We start from the raw sequence: 21,781 nt of genomic DNA on the forward strand, positions 1-21,781 counted from the left end.
TTCTAAATGCTCCTGATCAATGGATCATCACGAGGACGGTGATCGATCCGATCAGTGCATAGATCGCTTTCCTTATGAATGGACGAGACTCGAGTCCACAGTGTAGGGATACTGAAGTGATAGTGCAGGTGCTTGTTAGAGAACAAGGGTACTGTTGCCCAAGGTGACAATCCAAGAGGGGGGGTGAATTGGTTTCTTCTAAATTTTAGTGCTTTTAAAAAAAACTTTCGTAATTAAGTGCGGTGGATGCTTTCTTAGGTTATTTGAGTGAGTTAAGTTAATACAAGAATAGAAGATAAAGCAAGGAAAAATGAAAGCACAAACACAATGCAAACACACCAATATATAGTGGTTCGGTGCTCTCCTTAGCACCTACGTCCACTCCCCAAGCGTACCCTTGGGAATTCACTATAATCTCACGGATTACAGTTGGATTGTTTTCCGGGCTCACAATCCAAAAACTTTGTTGGTTTTACGGGCTCACCAACGAACCTATACAACTTTGGTTTTCCGGGTTCACCAAAAACCTTGTTGGTTTTGCGGGCTCACCAACGAACCTATACAACTTTGGTTTTCCGGGTTTACCAAAAACCTTTGTTGGTTTTGCGGGCTTACCAACGAACCTTTACAAAGTATTTAAAACAAATGAAAAGAAAAGATTTAAACTCCTAAATGAGCATATAAAGCAATATGAACTACAAAGAAGAGTTAGAAAGAAATTATCGCTTTGAAGTCGCTTTGCTCTTCTTTGTCAAGGAAGCTTCACTCTTCAAGGGGGGAAGGAGCTCTTGATGCCTCTTTGAATGTGCTCAATTCCTTTCTTTGATTCTTGAATGAAGCTCTTGATGAAGGAGATTAGGGCTCTTTTGTTTTCTTGTGTTTTCTTTGATATCCCCCTCAAAAGTTGTTTCCTCTGATGAATAGTGCCCCTTTAAATAGTTTTCAACCTTCCTTGGACAAGCCCCATTCGTCAGATTTGAAAAACTAGCCGTTACATACCTTGGGAAGGACAGAAAGTACATCTGCAGAACTAGCCGTTACTGTTCAGCCCGTGTTTGGGTCGGCTCAACCTGTCCTTGGGTCGATCCAACTTTGCCTTGGGTCGATTCAACCATTTCTTGGGTCGACCCTCTCAGTAACCACAGAAACCTCAATTTCAGCCTTTCTTCCCATGGGTCGACCCAACCATTCTTTGGGTCGACTCAAAGTTCACTTGGGTCGACTCAAATTCTTCTTGGGTCGACCCTCTCAGTAATTCCAGAGAACCGTTTTCTGTCTGTCTTTCTGTCTTGCCCTTTGGGTCGACCCTCTCAGAGTTTGGGTCGACTCAAGCTTGGGTCGACTCAACCACTGTGTGGGTCGACCCTCTCAGTGAATCCAGAGAGCATTCTTCCTTTGCGTTTTGAGGTTCTTTGGAGGTTGGGTCGACTCATGCTTACCTTGGGTCGACCCAACTCACTGTTCATTTGTGCTGTTTTTGCAGGAGTGTGCCAGATGATTCCTAGATGTGCCGGGGTAGACCCAATCAACCTATGGGTCGACTCAATCCACACTTTGCTGCATTCTCAAGGTTAGATTCATCCAAATGAACAAGACCATATATATATTTTCAATTAAACAAATGTACTGAGAGTAATGAACTTATAAATGAAGTATCAATTTAACTTATAGCATGCTCTAGATAATTACTTGTTAATCATCAAAATAACACTATCATCCTCAATCTCCCTCTTTTTGATGATTACAAAATAAAGAGTATAAGCCTATTGATACTTGTCTTTAAAATTAGTTTATAAAAGGGATTGAATTTCAGAATTTCAGCTTTTCATATATACTTGTGAAATCTCTCCCTATATTATTCAAAATTTGCCAATTTGACTTTTTGAATGGCTCCCCCTTTCATTTATAATTCATTAAAGATGAAACTCCAAAAATTTGAGATAAAACATGAGTTTCAGATTATGTATCGAGGTGTGAAAGGTGCGTGCCAAATTCTAAAATTTGATATAAATTTTTTGATCTGATGATTTTCATTGTTACAAATTGCTCCCCCTTAGATATATAAGCTTTCTTATATGATTTTCAATTTGTTTGCCCATTTATTTCTCTTTTCGTTTCATAACTTCTTTACTCACTCTTTCTCACAAAGTTAATACTCTTTCTTTAAACACTATCTTTACATATTCTAAACACTATCTTTACTTCTCCCAAAATTAATACTCTTTCTTAACTTCTCAAATGAAATACTCTTTCTTTTCTTAAAGTGAATATTCTATCTTTTCTTCTCCCCCTTTATATATTCTAAAGTGAATATTCTATCTTTTCTTCTCTTCTCCTTTATATACTCTTTCCTTCTCTTCTCCCCCTTTTTGTTATCATCAAAAACATATGTATGGGAAAAGATGCAATTAAGAACAAACTTCAGACTTCATTGATCACAATAGGAACATTTTCATACATTAATGCCCAAAATAAAGATAAGTACAATGTTCCTCAATCAAGATTTAAAGATATAAGGGAAAAGCAAGATACATATGAGAAGAAGCAAGATACATATGAGAGGCTCTAAACAAGATCGTGAGACTCTTCCGGATCGCTTGGCTACGGCTCTCTCGGGTCCCATTTCTCCAAGATTTTGAAGTAATCTACTGTTTGGAGATGATTGGAGAAGATTTGAGAGTGGAAAATAAGGTTTTCGGAAGAGGACAAAGGGTAAACAGTGTCCTAGATAGCTCACGGGTCCCCCTTTTAACAGTGGGATCCCGACGTTGAGTCGACTCAAGAATTTTCTTGGGTTGACTCAACGTTGGGTCGACCCTATTCTGGGTTGGGTTGACCCAAGTGCAGAATTTTTCTTTTCTCTTCCTTTTTGCTTCTAAAAATTTTCTTGCTTCCAATCCTTATAAATTCTTTCTGGGACAATGATACATGAGTAAGGAATCTATAGATAACAAGTTTGACTCATGTTTCATGGATTTTTAGAAATTGGAGGAATGTATCATGAGACTACTGGCTCCCTTTTATATTTCTTCAATAAAAAGGATCACATATACCTAATTCTCTCCTTAGCGTGCAGAATCTATCCTCACTCAAGGGTTTTGTGAATATGTCGGCTAATTATTTTTCAGTGCATATATGCTCAATACATATGTTTCCATTTTGCACATGATCCCTAATAAAATCATATCTTATTTCTATGTGTTTGGCTTTAGGAATGAGATATTTAGGATATAAGCCAGAAGTAATCTCTAAATGTAGATTCCAAAGATAGTTTTGAAATCAAGTGTAGATGGAATCTTTTTCAAGTTATTTCAAGGAGTATCAAGAATAATATTCAAAGAAAGCACGAATGAAACTTCAATACCTTTTTTTTTTTAATATATTAAGTATATAGCAACATGAGAGCAATCTAATTAATTTTTAGAGTATAGTATAAGAGCAGATAAAGATCAAAACTTATATACTCGAAAAACATAAGATTATGTTGAATCCTTAATTCTTAATGACTTCAAAGTTCTTTCATGATATAAAAGTATTGGAGCATAGATACCAAAATATGAATTTATGCAATGTAGGATACATAAAATTCAGGGCTTTGAAAGTTCTTTGAAAGCTCTCTTAAAGACTTTCTTTTACTCCTTTAAAGATCATATCATCAAAATCAATTAAAATGAATTGGCTCATGATTGAAACACTAAAGTGCAAGCCAAAAAGAGCTCATTAGTAGATTCCAAAGTAAATTTCCAATACTAAGACAAATGGAATCCTTTTCACTTAGTTTTCAAAACAAGTGATTTACCAATTAAGTACAGATGAAAATCCAACTTTCAAAAGATGTTCAATGTGGCACAAAGTTTAATACCACTTTACATTTAGTATTCTTTCTCTCATCTTTAGTTGTGAATTTACATGATTAGGTTCTATATGATCTCTTCCTCTGAAATTTTCTTTCTCCCCCTTAATTAATCATTCCATTTGAGAGTTTTAGAATTTGTTCAATAAAACTGTCAATCTCGAAAATATATTTTATTTTCATAAGACTCAAGGTTTGAGATAAGACAACCTTTATAGAACTCATCTCAAGGTATAAACTTATTATATAATTAAAGCAAGTCTTGCAATATAAGGAGGTTCATCAAAATCAATCCATAAAATTCAAGGTATGCGTCAAATTAAAGTAACTTTAGGATAAGATACTGAATATCTAAAGCTCCCCCTTAAAAGATGCATTCTTCTTTAATTATTCTTATCTTTTGTTGAATTTCAGATTTTAATAATAAACGTGAATAAAACTGAAACTTTATGATATCAAGAATGTAGAGTGATCTAGAATTATTCAAAATTTATAGCAATCACTCTTTTTAATCTTTTAAGAACAAGTTATGCTTCCTCTTAATCTTTGAGAAAGTGTACTGAAATATTAATCAGAAAATAATTCATTTGAAGCTCAAATTCTTTCAAAAGCATTTACATTTTCTTTCTTTTAAGAATCATTTGAGTGAGCTGAAATATTTCTAAACTTAAGATCATTCACTCTTTTAATAATATATATATATACATATATATTTTGATAGAAGTCTTTAATAATGTAGGAGAGAAAAAAAATATATAGATGATCATTGAAGTATATATATTTATAGAACTCAATTTCTTAATCAAAGTTTTTCAGCAATGTATATATGAAGCACAATAAATCTTTTCAATATCAAAATAAAATCACATATTTAAAAATATTTGTCTGCAATCAAGATCATCGAAAGACACATCATTCAGACCAATATTAGTACACTTTGAAGATAAGAAATGATATGTTTCAGATGCGTATCGGGGCAAGCAATCAAGGCATCAGAATTATTCTATTTTTCTTAAGCTGTAGTTTTATCTAGAAATTCATATTGAGTTTAAGCTTTTATACAAAATCAGATTCTGAATTTCATAAAGATTCTCAAGGAGGCTTTCAAGGTTGTAATTTGAGATATGTATCTTCTCATTTGTTGCTCATCTTAAACTATTAAGATTGAAAACACATATTTCAAAAACATTAGAGTACATCCAGAATCTTTGTAATTCATATTGAATTTTGGTACAAATTGGAGGACATTATGTACTAATGTTAGGCAAGTTGAAAGATAAATTATAATCAATTCATTCTGCCTAATTTGCAAATTCAGATTATCCTTTTTTTTTTTGGAAGATATTCATTAAAATAGAAGTATCCTTTTCTTCTTCTTTTTATAAATATATTCAACTTTCAGATTTCAAAGGTGATCATAAACGACAAATCTAAAATTTCTTTCAAAAATATTTTTAGAAATATGAGTGTCATAAAAAAAAAATTATGAGTGTCAAAAAAAAAATTTGCTATTGGTAGAAACATGTTTCAATCAAATTATTCAAGCATGAAGCATTTCAAACTGAACATTGAAAACATATAATTCAAAGTATGCAAAACATAACAAGCATGTCATGGATCAAAATCAATTCTTTTCAAATAAAATTTCTTTTATTTAAATACAATTTAGCACTGATTTTATCCTTAAGATGTGTTTTCAAGTGATTGAAACTTCATTTGATTTTTCACAACCTTCTTATATATTTTCATTTATTTATCATTCATTTCCCAAATTTTTTAATTTCTTTCTTTAACCATTCAATGAACATTTTGATTATCTTCATTTATTTTTCGGTTTTACTTTTCTATGCTCTATATTCTATTTGCTCCCTATCCGGTGGAGTTGGAAGGGGCACGAGGTACTACCACTAGCCTCCCTCTTGTGCCGTCCCTAATATGCCCTACACCGAATAGTTGGGTCAAATAGTATCGGGTACTACCACTAGCCTCCCCATTGACACCATCCCTATGATGAGCAATATAGAAGGGTTAAAATGTTCACTTCAAACTTTTCTTGTAATTAATTACGGATTTTATCTCTTCCAAAGGAATGTTCATATTAGTCTTACAAATGTGCCAAATATATTATGCTTGTTTTGCTTTTCCTAAAGATTGGAGCATTTGCCTTTACTTAGATTTTACTTTCCTTGAATAATTGTTCATTTTCTTTTCTTTATCTCTTCCTCTTTTTGTTATTCTCAAGTAATTTACATGAAAGAGCAGAATAAAGAATTAATCTAATATGCTGCATATAAATATATATCATGCAAACAGCATTTTCATTATGCCCAATGATTCATAGCTTATCACAAGTTATTTTGAATTAGAGATTTGAGGCATAAACTTGTGTATTTCATGGTTATGCATTATAAAGGAAAGAGTAAGCTTCAATTTAATCACACCATGAAACAATTATCACTAGCATGAGAATGAAGCATGATATCAAGATGATCAGCAATTAAAGGTTTAATCATGCTACCATATAATTTCAAACTATTGATTTTGCTCAACTAACTTACAAGAGAAGAGTTTAGATTACCAGTGCATTTAGCATTCTTCAAGCCAAATACCTTTTAGATTCTTTACACCCTTGGCTGAAGAAAATCTCTTTTTTTTTTGTTTGCAAGGGAATGTTTATTATATCTTTCATCGAGGTGTCCTTCAAGTTGAAATTTCTTGCTCATAAATCCTGTATCATTAATAAAATCTTTTTCTTTTTTTTTTTAGGAAAGTCATTAGTTTCTTCAAGATACAGAACATTCATACAATATATTTCTTAGCTAGATGACTCAACATAAGATATGACAATAATTGAATATTAAGTCACTTTACTCAAGAGATTGTCTAAATATAAGCAAGCACAAGTCACTTGAACTAAAGAGATAACTTTATTAAATAATATGGTTCAAGGACACCCATGTGAGGCAATAAGAAGATTTATCAAAGTCAAACCGATTTCTTATTTTCAAAAGCAATTTAGCTTAGATTCTATTTGCTTAAGATAATTATCAATAAGATATACCAGTTAAGTTTTAATCAAATTATCTTAAATAGTTGTTTCTATCAAAATTCAGATTGTTACATAGAATCAAAGTGATAAACTATATTCTCAATAAAGATCTAGTTTTAATAAGAATAATATAAATTGATCTTTCTACAACTAGTATCTTTTCATTGAATATTCTATATGCATTGCTTAAAGAGTAATATCCAAAGAAATACTTGTTTTATCAGATTTGGCATATATTTCATTCTTGAGAACATAATATGTATAACTGAAAAACATGAAGGTATGCAACATTTGATTTTCTGTTTTTCATGAGTTCACATGGGGTTTTCTTTAAAAATAGATTTAATAGAAACCTTATAATATGACAAGCTGTGATGATAGTATTAATCAACTGCTATCACAAAGCATTGTCCTTACACAACAAAGGTTCTATTTTTTTTTTTATATTTTTATAACCCCTATATGCAATAGTGTTCTTGGTGCAAGCACAATTGTATTCAATACCATTTTATCAACAAATTGGTTTTCAAAGCTGTGCCATGAATTTTCACAGTTTGCAAACCTTTTTCATTTGAAACCTTTTGTAAGTTTGTGCCAAAGCAGAAAATATTTCAATTTAAGTGCCAAGGATAAAACCAACATTAGCTTTGAGAAATCATCCATAATTACAAAATTAGAGAGCTTATCTCCTAGGTTCACAATCCTAGAGATCCAAATAAGTTCTTATGGAGAATTTCCAACAGCTAAAAGGTGGAAACAATATTTTCAAATTTAGAAATGATTCTAGTTTATTTTTCTAGATGACATACATAGCAAACTTTGACCTTGCAAAAATTAATCTAAGTGAACCAATGACAAGGTCTTTTGAGATTAAGTCCATACTAGTATGAGTTGATTTTATATGCCAAAAGTGGTTTCTTTAATCTTGGTATTCATAGTGCATATATTTAAAGGCATACCAAGTATACATTCTCATGTCTATGATCAATAAGATAATACCATTGATAAAAACTCTCAATCAAGTAGATAGAGAATTCATAGAGTTATTCTTAATAAATTGATTAATCATTTAGCAACTTATCCAGCAGTAAGTAAGGCATACTATAAAATGAAGTGATTTGATTATATTTTTAAAAATATTACCTATATCACAAAATTGATTAATACCTCCAATTTATGTTTTAATTAGATACTAAGGCAAAGAGAATGATGAGATGCAAGGATTACTAATTTCATTATTCTTTTCATTTCAATTATTTTTCTAAAGTATATTTTAAGTTTCATTCTTTAATATATGTCTAGAGCACCCAATTTCTAAATTAGCATCTTTTGTTGGAGCCTTGAGTGCTAGACACACCTACAGAAAATATTCAGATTTTCAACTTAGGAACCCAAGCTCTTTTGGGTCCTTGTAGGTTAGCTATTATTGTTCCTTTTGGAACCCATATTTTCTTAATGGCTATTTTGTCCATAGGCTTGCAGAATTTAGGATTATAAGGAATGTATTTCTGCATACTCTTATTAAATTTAACAAACATTGATTTAATATAAGTGGATGATGGATTTTTAATTTTCTGTTTTTGTTCATTAGGTTCATCAGATAAATTAGAATCCGTTTTAGGATAGATAGTGGAGGATTTAACACATATATCATTAAGGGATTTTTGTGTGTACCAAGATTGATATCCTAATCCAGCCTTTTCAAATTCAGCTCTTTGATTATTTATCATTAAGTTCAGTTTTTCAGAGCTGATAGTAAATTTTTCAACTATAGGCTTAAATTTGTTAACTTCTTTAGTTAGCCTTTCATTGTCTTCTGAAAGTAATTTATTATTTTTCTGAGTTATATTATAGCTTTCAGCAAGAGATAGATTTTTCTGATTTAGCTTTTTATTCTTTAAACTAAGCTTCTTATATTCTAAGTATAAATCAGAAAAAGCATCATGAAGTTCATCAAATGTAAAATCAGATTGAGCTTCAGTATGTACTTGATTTTTGAATGAGAAATCACTTTGTGTTCGAGTACATACCTCATCTTCATGTGCTCCAAAGCATAGATTTTCAGTTTCAGTTTGATGCTCTTCTTCTTCGGAACTAGTTTCAGATTCACTAGAAACGTTAGTGCATTCATATTTAACTTCAAGCATATTCCATATTTCCTTAGCAGTTATGCAAAAAGATATGCTATTAAGTTCACTATCATCCAATGCACAATATAGAATGTTCATGGCTTTTGCATTTTGCTGAGCCCTTTCTTTATCATGATTAGTGTTTGTGTGTAGCCCATTGACTATGATACTCCATAAATCGTAGTCATGTGCTTGAATGAAAATGCGCATGCGTGCTTTCCAATATGTGTAGTTTATACCATCAAATAGTGGAGGTCTATCAATTAATTGTCCCTCACTCATAGAATATCCCACTTGGGTTGTCATGATCTTTAACTCTTGATTGTTAGATCAATGAGCACTATTAGAGCACCTCGCTCTGATACCACTTGTTGCCCAAGGTGACAATCCAAGAGGGGGGGGGGGGTGAATTGGTTTCTTCTAAATTTTAGTGCTTTTAAAAAAAACTTTCGTAATTAAGTGCGGTGGATGCTTTCTTAGGTTATTTGAGTGAGTTAAGTTAATACAAGAATAGAAGATAAAGCAAGGGAAAATGAAAGCACAAACACAATGCAAACACACCAATATATAGTGGTTCGGTGCTCTCCTTAGCACCTACGTCCACTCCCCAAGCGTACCCTTGGGAATTCACTATAATCTCACGGATTACAGTTGGATTGTTTTCCGGGCTCACAATCCAAAAACCTTGTTGGTTTTACGGGCTCACCAACGAACCTATACAACTTTGGTTTTCCGGGTTCACCAAAAACCTTGTTGGTTTTGCGGGCTCACCAACGAACCTATACAACTTTGGTTTTCCGGGTTTACCAAAAACCTTTGTTGGTTTTGCGGGCTTACCAACGAACCTTTACAAAGTATTTAAAACAAATGAAAAGAAAAGATTTAAACTCCTAAATGAGCATATAAAGCAATATGAACTACAAAGAAGAGTTAGAAAGAAATTATCGCTTTGAAGTCGCTTTGCTCTTCTTTGTCAAGGAAGCTTCACTCTTCAAGGGGGGAAGGAGCTCTTGATGCCTCTTTGAATGTGCTCAATCCCTTTCTTTGATTCTTGAATGAAGCTCTTGATGAAGGAGATTAGGGCTCTTTTGTTTTCTTGTGTTTTCTTTGATATTCCCCTCAAAAGTTGTTTCCTCTGATGAATAGTGCCCCTTTAAATAGTTTTCAACCTTCCTTGGACAAGCCCCATTCGTCAGATTTGAAAAACTAGCCGTTACATACCTCGGAAAGGACAGAAAGTACATCTGCAGAACTAGCCGTTACTGTTCAGCCCGTGTTTGGGTCGGCTCAACCTGTCCTTGGGTCGACCCAACTTTGCCTTGGGTCGACTCAACCATTTCTTGGGTCGACCCTCTCAGTAACCACAGAAACCTCAATTTCAGCCTTTCTTCCCATGGGTCGACCCAACCATTCTTTGGGTCGACTCAAAGTTCACTTGGGTCGACTCAAATTCTTCTTGGGTCGACCCTCTCAGTAATTCCAGAGAACCGTTTTCTGTCTGTCTTTCTGTCTTGCCCTTTGGGTCGACCCTCTCAGAGTTTGGGTCGACTCAAGCTTGGGTCGACTCAACCACTGTGTGGGTCGACCCTCTCAGTGAATCCAGAGAGCATTCTTCCTTTGCGTTTTGAGGTTCTTTGGAGGTTGGGTCGACTCATGCTTACCTTGGGTCGACCCAACTCACTGTTCATTTGTGCTGTTTTTGCAGGAGTGTGCCAGATGATTCCTAGATGTGCCGGGGTCGACCCAATCAACCTATGGGTCGACTCAATCCACACTTTGCTGCATTCTCAAGGTTAGATTCATCCAAATGAACAAGACCATATATATATTTTCAATTAAACAAATGTACTGAGAGTAATGAACTTATAAATGAAGTATCAATTTAACTTATAGCATGCTCTAGATAATTACTTGTTAATCATCAAAATAACACTATCATCCTCAGGTACTGAGCGTGACCAAGACAAGAAGTCACTTGGATGTCTATCCACTTGTCAGTGACTTGCTTGATGTTGCAGTAGTGTGACTGGTCCTTTGATCTGCGGTGCTTCGGCTATTCACAGTGAGGTTATTGTAGTTTGACTGCACATATACATGGTTTCTAGTCATATGGGTCCTTGTTGTGCAGATTGGCTGTAGTAGGTTCATTGTAGGAGTAGGGTATGCACCTACATGGAATCTATCGACCTTGATAGATGAGAAGTTATCCTATTTAATTTACAAGACTGAGTTCTAAGACCTTAGCCAGGACAATATATATAGTGGAGAAAGTGTTTTTCACTCTCGAACTCAAGTCGAATAAATCTAGACATATGACAGATGACGGGGTTTGACGAGTTATCCATGACCTCCGGTCTGTAGGGATTCACGATAGAAGGACTGTATCATACGATAACTCCACCTAGAGGTTCATCATTCTATTCTACTGGGTAGCCACTACATACTGCTAGGTGTCACTGGTGGATGATGAGACTCACAGGGATCATCTCGATGGTCGATAATCCCTAGTGAGTTGAGTTGGAATTGTTTCAACCCATTGAAAGAAGTTTTCAATGATATTGTGATAGAGATTGCAATATATCTCACTACCAGTCAGAATAGAATCTATGGGGTCACACACATTAGAAGTATTGATTGATCCGATGGTTAAATTGTGATTAAGAATCGCATATGATCAATTAGATTGATAAATGGATAACCCACTAAGAGTTAGTGGTTAGAAGAAGAAATAATTGCAATCGGATTGCAATTTAATTTAATTAATTGGATTTAATTAATTGGACTTGATCATGAGTCCTACTTGGAGTAGGATTCTTGGAGTCCTAATTGGACTAGAATTTCAAATTAAATTAGAGTCCTACTTGGAGTAAGATTTCTAAAGTCCTAATTGTCCTAGGGCTGAAATTTAAACAAGTCCTGATTAGATTAGGATTTTCTTAAGTCCTAATTAATTAATCTAATTAATCAAATGACTCCTAATTGGATTAGGATTGAAGAGTTCAATTGAGTCATGGTTCAATTAAATTCTAATTGGATTTGGATTTGGAGGAATTAAATTGGGTGCACTTAATCCTATTTTGAATAGGATCGGACCTAAAACTAGTCCAAACCCAATCCCCACTTAATTTGATTAAGTGGGGCCAACCATATGGGAGAAGAGGGAGGGGCGTAGGGGAGAAGAGGGAGGGGCGAGAAGAGGGAGGGGCGTAGGGGAGAAGAGGGAGGGGCCTACGCCCCTCCCTTGGCTGGTGGCGTGAAGGAAAAAGGAGGAGCCATGCCCCTCCTATTTTGAATTCACAAAGGGATAAAGATGAGCTCCTAAAATTTAGGAGCTCATCTCTATCCACACACCATAAAAGAGGGGTTCAAAGGGGCTCCGAATTTTTCATGATTTTTCTTGGGATTTTTGGCAGCAAGGAACCTCCTTCTGATGACCCAAAAATTGATTTAAAGATTAATTTTGATGATCACAAAACCTTGAAGTATAATTACTAATGCTTGTGTTGCAAGAAGAAAGATAATTTATTTTGCAAGGAACATATCAAGTTGGAAAAATACAAGAAGGCTTCAAAAGCTCTCAAGAAAAGTTGGAAGAAAGCTACACTTCATTGGCCCAAGTTTCAAGTTCAAAGGATTCAAGTTGGAGGAGCAAATTCAAAGAAAGATTCAAAAGAATAGTCCTCGAGTCGACTCCTGGAAGTTTAGAGTCGACTCTGGCACTCTGGAGTTTCAAGGAACAGTGCTCGAGTCGACTTCGGAACTTTACGAGTCGACTCCGACTGAGAACAAACAAAAAGACAGAGAGTTGATTTTCAGCGCTACAGTGCTCGAGTCGACTCCTAGATCGACTCCGAGACTGCAGGTCGACTCCAGGACTGCAAACAGACAAAAAACAGAGAGTTGATTTTCAGTGCTACAGTGCTCGAGTCGACTCCTACTTCAGCCGAGTCGACTCCAGCACGCTGGGAGGCATAACAGCTAGTTTTTTCTTGATTCCAACGGCTCTATTTTTGTCTCTAACGACTAGTTTTTTGTTTCCACTCCCTCTAAAGCTATAAAATCAAGAGGAGAGCTAGGGAAGAAGGTATGGAAGTGGGAGAGAATATTTAGGAAAGAGATTTCAAAGAGATTACAAGGAAAATCTCCCATAAGCACAAAAGGGCCATTCAAAGTAAAATAGAGAGAAGAAGAGCATCCAAGTGAATCCCAAAGCTTTCTCTCCATCCGTGTGCTGCCTTGGTGATCCTCTACTTCGTGCCAAATCAGAAGAGGGTCAAGTAAAGAAGAAGCCGAGTTCCTTCATCTTCAAAATTCGTTTGAGAGCTTTTCTTTACTCCATTTGTTTATATTTGCTATATTTGCTTAGTTAAGAAGCTTGTATTTGCTTTAAATTCTTTGTCTAATATCTTGTAACTTGATTCAATCAAGGGATTGAATCAAGGGGTTAAGGTTTGTTGGTGAGCCAAAGAAAAAACCAACGGTGTTAAGGTTTGTTGGTGAGCCAAAGAAAAAACCAACGTTGTAAGGTTGTGGTTGGTGAGCCTTTGGGGAAAAACCAACTGGGTTGATTGTGAACCCGGAAAACAATCGTTGTAAGGTTGTGGTTGGTGAGCCTTTGGAAAAACTAACTGGGTTGGATTGTGAGCCCGTGAAAACAATCGGTAGGTTCTAGTCGGTGAGCCTGTGAAAACCGACCGAGTTCGTTGTGATCTCGCAAAACAACAAGTTGGGTTGTGAGCTTGCAAAACAACCGGCTGTAATCTGAGGAATTATAGTGAAATTCCCAAGAGGTCTTGGGAAGTGGATGTAGGTGTTGGGATGCACCGAACCACTATACTTTTGTTGTGTTTGTGATGCTCTTTGTTGTCTGACTTCCTCACTCACTTACTTACTTAGATACTATGCTTCCTTAACTCTTCTCCGTGCATCCTTTAGTTGCAAGCATATTCAATTTACTTAATCAAGTCTCATTCAATTGAATTGCATACTTGGGCAAACTTAGACTAATCTTTTATTGAGTCCGCTGCTTAATAGTTGATTAGATTAGCATCATACTCTTGCTAAGTTTAAATTCCACTAAGCATCCATACAACTTAGCTTAATTAACTCTAAAAGATTAGAAGTAGTTGAAAAGTTTTTAAAAGATCCAATTCATCCCCCCCCTCTTGGGTTGTCATCTTGGGCAACAAGTGGTATCAGAGCAGGTGCTCTTCTATTAATTATAGTCTTAACCGACTAGAGCTAAAGATTATGACAACCCCACATAACATATTATTTGCCGAGGGACTTTCCATAAACAGACCTCCACTGTTTGACGGAACTTACTATATTCAATGGAAAGATAGAATGAAAATTTTTGTTCAATCACAAAACTATAAAATGTGGAATATCATTATAAATGGACCTCACACACTCTCTCAAAATATCAATGAAAAAGACTTAGCACAATTGAATGCTAATGCTATGAACTTTCTATATTGTGCTATCCATGAATCTATATTTCATAAGATTTTTGCATGCTTATCTGCTAAAGAAATCTGGGATACTTTAAGAAATATTTATGATAAATCTCAGATTAGCTCACATATGCTTCAATTGCCTACTAACAATGAGACTGCAGAATCTTCCACATTAGCCGAGTCGACTCCCAGTTTGTCCGAGTCGACTCTTAGAGAAGAACAGTCTGAAAGGCAGAGACTTAGTCTTGAAGATCCTGTGAACGAGTCGACTCCAAGTATTTCAGAGTCGACTCCCAAGTTAGCCGAGTCGACTCCGACAAGGCCCGAGTCGACTCCGAGGCAGAACAGTTCAAAAGATAGAGAATCATCTTTTAGGCCTCTGAGAATGAGACGTCTCCCGAAGATCTCGAGTCGACTCCAAGTAAACCCGAGTCGACTCGAGGAAGAAAGAACAACAAAAAAATTCAAAAGCTTCCTAAAGACAAAGAAGAAGAGGAAGCAAGAAGAAAGAAAGAAAGAGATAAAAAGGAAGAAAGTTTTGACCAAGGAAGAGTCAAGCAAGGAAATGAAAGCTAGGAGCAACAATGATGATATTAGCTCCAAAGAACTACAAGAGGTAACTAACTTTTGCTTTATGGCACAAGAAGATTAGGTAAAATCTGAATCTACTTTTACATCAAATAATTTTCAAGAAGAATTTTCTTATGATGAACTTTTAAATGCTTTTCATGATTTGTATGGTGAATGTAGAAAATTAGCTATGAAAAATAAAAATCTTAAAAAGCTAAATTTGCAAATTTCAAAAGAAAGAAATTCTATTGCTGAAATACAAGACAAACTAAATTCTGAAAATAAAAGCTTAAGGTTAAATTCAGAAGAATTGATTCAGAAAAATCATAGCTTAATCAAAACAAACCAAAACTTGAGTGAAGAAGTTGACCAACTGAAATCTCTTATTAACAAGTTCACTGTAAGTTCAGAAAGATTAAAAATGATGCTTGAAAGCCAACATGCTGATTATGATAAATCAAAATTTGGCTTGACTCCTTTACTTAATAATAAATCTCTAAAGAAAAAGATTATCAATTCACCAAGCAAACCATTAAATAAGATAACTTATTTCAAACATAAAAAGAATGGGCATAACAACTTTACCTATCGTTCTAACATAATTAAATCAAGTGGTAAGGTTATTACAATTAAACAAATCTGGATTCCAAAAGGAACCATATGTCCTAACTCTCAAGGACCCAAGCAAGCTTGGGTACCCAAAATAAAAATATGAGGATGTAGACATAGATGTGCCAAGATACCCATGGAACAAATAGATTCATCCAAATGGGTGTTCTAGACACACGTCAAAAAATGAAACTTAAAACATACTTATGAAAAGTAATTTTAAATAAAAAAATTAATAATAATAATAATGAAATCAGTAATCCTTGCATCTCATCATTATTTTTGCTTTAGTATTTGATTAAAATATGAATTGCAGGTAATGATCAAATTTGTGATATAGAAAATAGTTTTGGAAATATAATCAAATCACTTCATTTTATAGTATGCTTTACTCACTATTGGATAAGTTGCTAAATGATTAATCAATTTATTAAGAATAACTCTATGAATTCTCTATATGCTTGATTGAGAGTTTTTATCCATGGCATTATTGTTTATTGATCATAGATATGATAATGTGTACTTGGTATGCTTTTGAATATATGCACTATGAATACCAAGATTAAAGAAACCATCTTTGGCATATAAAATCAACTCATGCTAGTATGTACTTAATCTCAAAAGACCTTGCCATTGGCTTACTTAAATTATTTTCTGAAAGGTCAAAGTTTGCTATGCATGTTAACTAAGGAAACAAACAAGAATCAATTTCTAAATCTAAAGATGTTGTTTCCATCACTAAGTTTTCAAAAGCTTACATTGGATTTGTTCTTGGCAAATAAAATTGAAGTATTTTCTGTATTTGCTAAATCTTGTAAAAGTGTTTCAAATGAAAAAGGTTTCCAAACTGTGAAGATAAAGAGTATCATGTCACAGTGTTGAAAACTAAAATCCTGATAAAGTTTATACAGAAAATAATATTAAATTCAATTATTTCAGCTCCAAGGACACCATAAGTAAAATAGGGTTAATAGAATTCTTGAAGAAATGAAAAAGACAATTGAGTATGATAGTCATCTACTTAAATGATTTTTAAAAAGCTATCATCACTGCTTGTCATACATATGACTTCTATTAGATCTATTTTTGATGAAAACTTCTTTTGATCTTCTGAAAAATAGAAAATGAACTATTGCATATCTCTCATATTTTTCAGTCGTACATACTATGCTTGATATGATCTTATTAAAATAATGCCAAATCTGATAAAGATATCTCTATCCTTGGATATTATTCATCAAGCAATGCATATAGAACATTCATGAAAAGATTCTAGTTGTAGAAGTATCAATTCATTTTATTCTTTATAAGACTAATGATTTATTATCAAAATACTAAAATCAAATTATATATGTATATGGTTAATCTTTTACATATAACAATCTGAAAACTTGTTAATAATTAGAACCAAATTGAGTTTTTCAGAAATGCACTTAATGAAGAAAAATTGATGACTACAAAAAGACTAAATCAAGAAAAGATGAAGTAGATCTTGATAAAATTCCTGCATGATTAGAAGTAAAGATCACCATTATCATTTGCTTGCTTTATGAGCTTTATATTCTATCAAATGAATGTGTAGAATGCACTTCTAGGTGCTTATTAAAGAAGATATATGTTAAATAACCACCATATTTGAAAACACTCATTACAAATATGATAAAGCAATATATAATTTGGAACAAGCATCAAAAGCATGATATAAAAGCTTAAGTAACCTTTTTTTTTATAGAAAGTAATAGTGATAAATCTATGCATCAAAAAGAAGAATTTATGATATCTTATTTGCTCGAGGTATGCATTGATGACTTCATTTTTGGTTCTACTAATGAAGAGTTATATGAAGATTTTACTAAGCTCATGCAAGGTGAGTTTGAAATATGTATGATGAATGAATTAACATCTTCTCTCAAACTCCAAATTAAGACAAACAAGAAAGGGGATCTTCATTGACCAAAGTTAGTCCACAAGAAAACTCTTATAGAAGATTGGCATGAAGAAGGTATGTCTATGACCCCATCTTGTAGAATTTGAAAAGGATGAGCAAAGTAGATCTATTGTTTTTAAAGCTGTATTGAAGGATGATAGAATAATTATTTTATCATACAGCTAGTAGACCAGATTGTATGCTCATAATGTGCCCTTGTGCAAGACTTCAATCTAACTCTAATGATTCATAATATGAATTTTGATAGAAACAACTGTTTAAGATAAACTGATTAAAACTTAGCTAACATGTCTTATTGATAATTATCTTAAGCAAATAAAATCTAAACGAAATTGATTTTGAAAATAAGAAATTGATTTAACCTTGATAAATCTTCCTATTGCCTCACATGCTTGTCCTTGAACCATCTTCGTTAATGAAACTATCTCTTTAGTTCAAGTGATATGTGCTTGCTTATATTTAGGCAATCTCTTGAGTAAAGTAACTCAATATTCAACTATTGTCATATCTTATATTGAGTCATCTAGTTAAAAAATATGTTGGATGAATGGTTTGTATCTTGAAGAAACTAATGACTTTCTTTCAAGAAAGAAAAGGAGTTTGTTAATAATGCAGAATTCTTGAGCAAGAAAATGAGAGATTTCAACTTGAAGGACACCTCCACATAAGATACAATAAACATTCACATGCAAACAAGAGAGAGGACCTTCTTCAGCCAAAAATTCACACATAAGAAATCTAGTTTGGCTTGAAGAATATAGAATGAATAGGTAATTTTAGATACCTCTCTCATAAATTAATTGAGCAAAGTCAATAACTTAAATTTTATTATGGCATGATTAAATTTTTTAATTATTAATTTTTGATATCATGTCTATATATGTATTGATTTATACTTTTAGAAATTATTTCATGGTTTGCCCAAATTAAATTATTTCTTTGCCTATATCATAACCATGAAATACACAAGTATATGCTTAAAATTTTGATGTAAAATAACTTGTGAGAAGTTATGAATCCTTGAGCACAATGAAAATGTTGTTTGCATGATATACATCTATATGATACATAGGATTATTTCTTTATTCTGCTCTTTCATGTAAATTACTTGAGAATAACAAAAAGAGAGAGAGATAAAGAAAAGAAAATAGATATTATTCAAGAGAAGTAAAATCTAAGTAAAGGCAAATACTTCAATCTTAAGGAAAAGCAAAACAAGCATAATATATTTGGCACATTTATGAGACGTGTGAAAGGGATAAAATCCATAATTAATTACACTTAAACAGGGAGAGTTTGAAGTGAACATTTTAACCTTTCTATATTGCTCATCATAGGGATGGTGCCAATGGAGAGGCTAGTGGTAGTACCCGGCAATATTTGACCCAACTATTCGGTGTAGGGCATATTAGGGACGGCACAAGAGGGAGGCTAGTGGTAGTACCTCGTGCCCCTTTCCAACTCCGCCGGATAGGGAGCAAATAGAGTATAGAGCATAAGAAAGTAAAAAATGAAAGACAAAGTAAATGAAAGTATATAAGAAGAATCAAGTCAAATTTTTTAATCACTTGAAAACACACTTTAAGGATGAAATCAATGCAAGATTATATTTAAATAGGGGGAGTTTATTTGAAAAGAATTGATTTTGATCCTTGACATGCTTTGTCTTAATATTTTAATGCATGACTTAACACATAATATATTATGCATGTGGCATGATGTTTTGAATTATGGGTTCTCAATATTTTGTAATGCTCCATGCTTGGATAATTTGATTGAATGTTTGAAATACTGCATAAAAATTTTTTTTTGGGGTATTATTGAAAAGAAATTTCAGATTTGTCGTTCACAATCATCTTTAAAATCTGAAAGTTGAATAAATTTGTAAAAAGGAGAAGAGAAGTATATCTCTATATAGGCAAAATGAATTGAGCTTGGTTTATCCTTCAACTTGCCTAACCTTGGTATATAATGTTCTAATTTATACCAAAACTCAATATTAAATACAAAGATTCTGAAAGTGCTCTAATATTATTGAAATATGTGTTTTCAATTTTAGTGATTTAAGATGAGCTACAATGTAGAAGATACATATCTCAAATTATAATTTTGAAAGTCTTCTTGGAAATTCTTATGAAATTTCAGAATCTGATTTTGTATAAAAGCTTAAACTTAACTTAAAAAATGCTTATATCGTTACATCTTTGTAACCTTAGTTATATGCTTCAATGATCGCGTCATTTAGGAGAATAACTCAATATGATTTCTAAATGAAAATTTTAACATAAGAAAAACAGAATTAATTTTGACGCCTTGGTTGATTGTCTCGATACGCATCCGAAACATATCTTTTCTTATCGTTAAAGTATACTAATATTGGTCTAAATGATGTGTCTTTCAATGATCTTGATTGCAAACAAATATTTTTAAATATATGATTTTATTTTGATATTAAAAAGATTTATTGTGCTTCATGTATACATTGCTGAAAAACTATGATTAAGAAATTGAGTTCTATAAATATATATACTTCAATGATCATCTATATATTTTTCTCTCCTACATTATTAAAAACTTCCATCAAAATATATATATATATTATTAAAAGAGTGAATGATCTTAAGTCTAGAAACATTTCAGCTCACTCAAATGATTCTTAAAAGAAAGAAAATGTAAATGCTTTTGAAAGAAATTAAGCTTCAAATGAATCATTTTCTGATTAATATTTCTATACATTTTCTCAAAGATTAAGAGAAAGCATAACTTGTTCTTGAAGGATTAAAAAGAGTGATTGCTATAAATCTTGAGTAGATCTAGATCACTCTACATTTCTGATATCATAGAATTTCTGTTTTTATTTACGCTTATCATTAAAATCTGAAATTCAACAAAAAGAAAAGAATGATTAAAGAAGAATGCATCTTTTGAGGAGGAGCTTAGACATATCAAGATTTTACATCTTATTCAAAAACCACCATCACTTGATGCATTTCTTGAATGTTTTATGGATTGATTTTGATAAACTTCTTTATGTTGCCATTGCTTGCCTTAAGTTGAGTTCTATAAAGGTTGTCTTATCTCAAACCTTGAGTCTTATGAAAATATGCAGAAACTTATAGAAAATATATTTTTTTTGAGATTGACAATTTTATTGAACATTATCTTCAAATTCTAAACTCCTAAATGGAATGTTCAGTTAAGGGGGAGAGAGAAAATTTTTAGGAGGAGAGTTCATATGGAGCTCAATCGCATAAATCCATAACTAAAGGAGAGAGAAAGAATATTAAATGAGAAGTGATCCTAATACTCTCCATTATGTATCATCTGAAATTTAAATCTGAAAATTTGTATGATACACCTTGAGGCTTGTTATTTGGTTAGCGCATCAATCATGAACCAAATTGCAATTCAAACAGTTGATCTTAAGAGCCTCTAACTTAATGAAAAAGGGGGAGAATAATGTGTAGAATTTTCTTGAGTATCTCTTAGAAAATCTATTTTGGAATTCACTAATGTGTCCTAATTGGCTTGCTCTTTAGAACTTCAATTTAGTGCCAATTCATATTTTTATGTATCAAATTGTGCTTATTTTTTAAGGAATAAAAGAAAGTCTTTAAAAGAACTCTAAAAGAACTTTCAAAGCTTTGCATTTATGTATGCTCTAAGATATATCATAAATTGCATGAATTCATGTTTTGGTATTTATGCCACAATATTTTTACATCATAAAAGAATTTTGCAATCATACTTAATATATTGCTCTTATACTCTGAAAATTAGTTAAATTGCTCTCATGTTGCTAAAATACTTAATATATTGGGCAAAAGATCTTAAATGAACAAGCTTTCATACTTATTATTGAAGAGAGGTTAGATTTCTATTCGTGCTTTCCTTGAATATCATTTTTGATACTCCTTGAATTAATTTCCACCTGTACTTGATTTGAAAACTATCTTTGGAATCACATTCGATGTGCTCTCATCATAATTTGCTCTGAAAGTCATCTTAATTGGCTATGATCTATGCTAATTAATCTTATTCTGACATTATTGCCTTGAGTTATGTGATTCATATTCTTGCAATAATTTGACATGCATTAACTGAAAATCAGAGTATTATAAGGAAAAGAAATATTTGAGTACCATTATCTTTGTGCTTAATGTT

This window comes from Phoenix dactylifera, unplaced genomic scaffold (genome assembly GCF_009389715.1).
Source record: "Phoenix dactylifera cultivar Barhee BC4 unplaced genomic scaffold, palm_55x_up_171113_PBpolish2nd_filt_p 000130F, whole genome shotgun sequence".
Classification (NCBI taxonomy): Eukaryota; Viridiplantae; Streptophyta; class Magnoliopsida; order Arecales; family Arecaceae; genus Phoenix; species Phoenix dactylifera.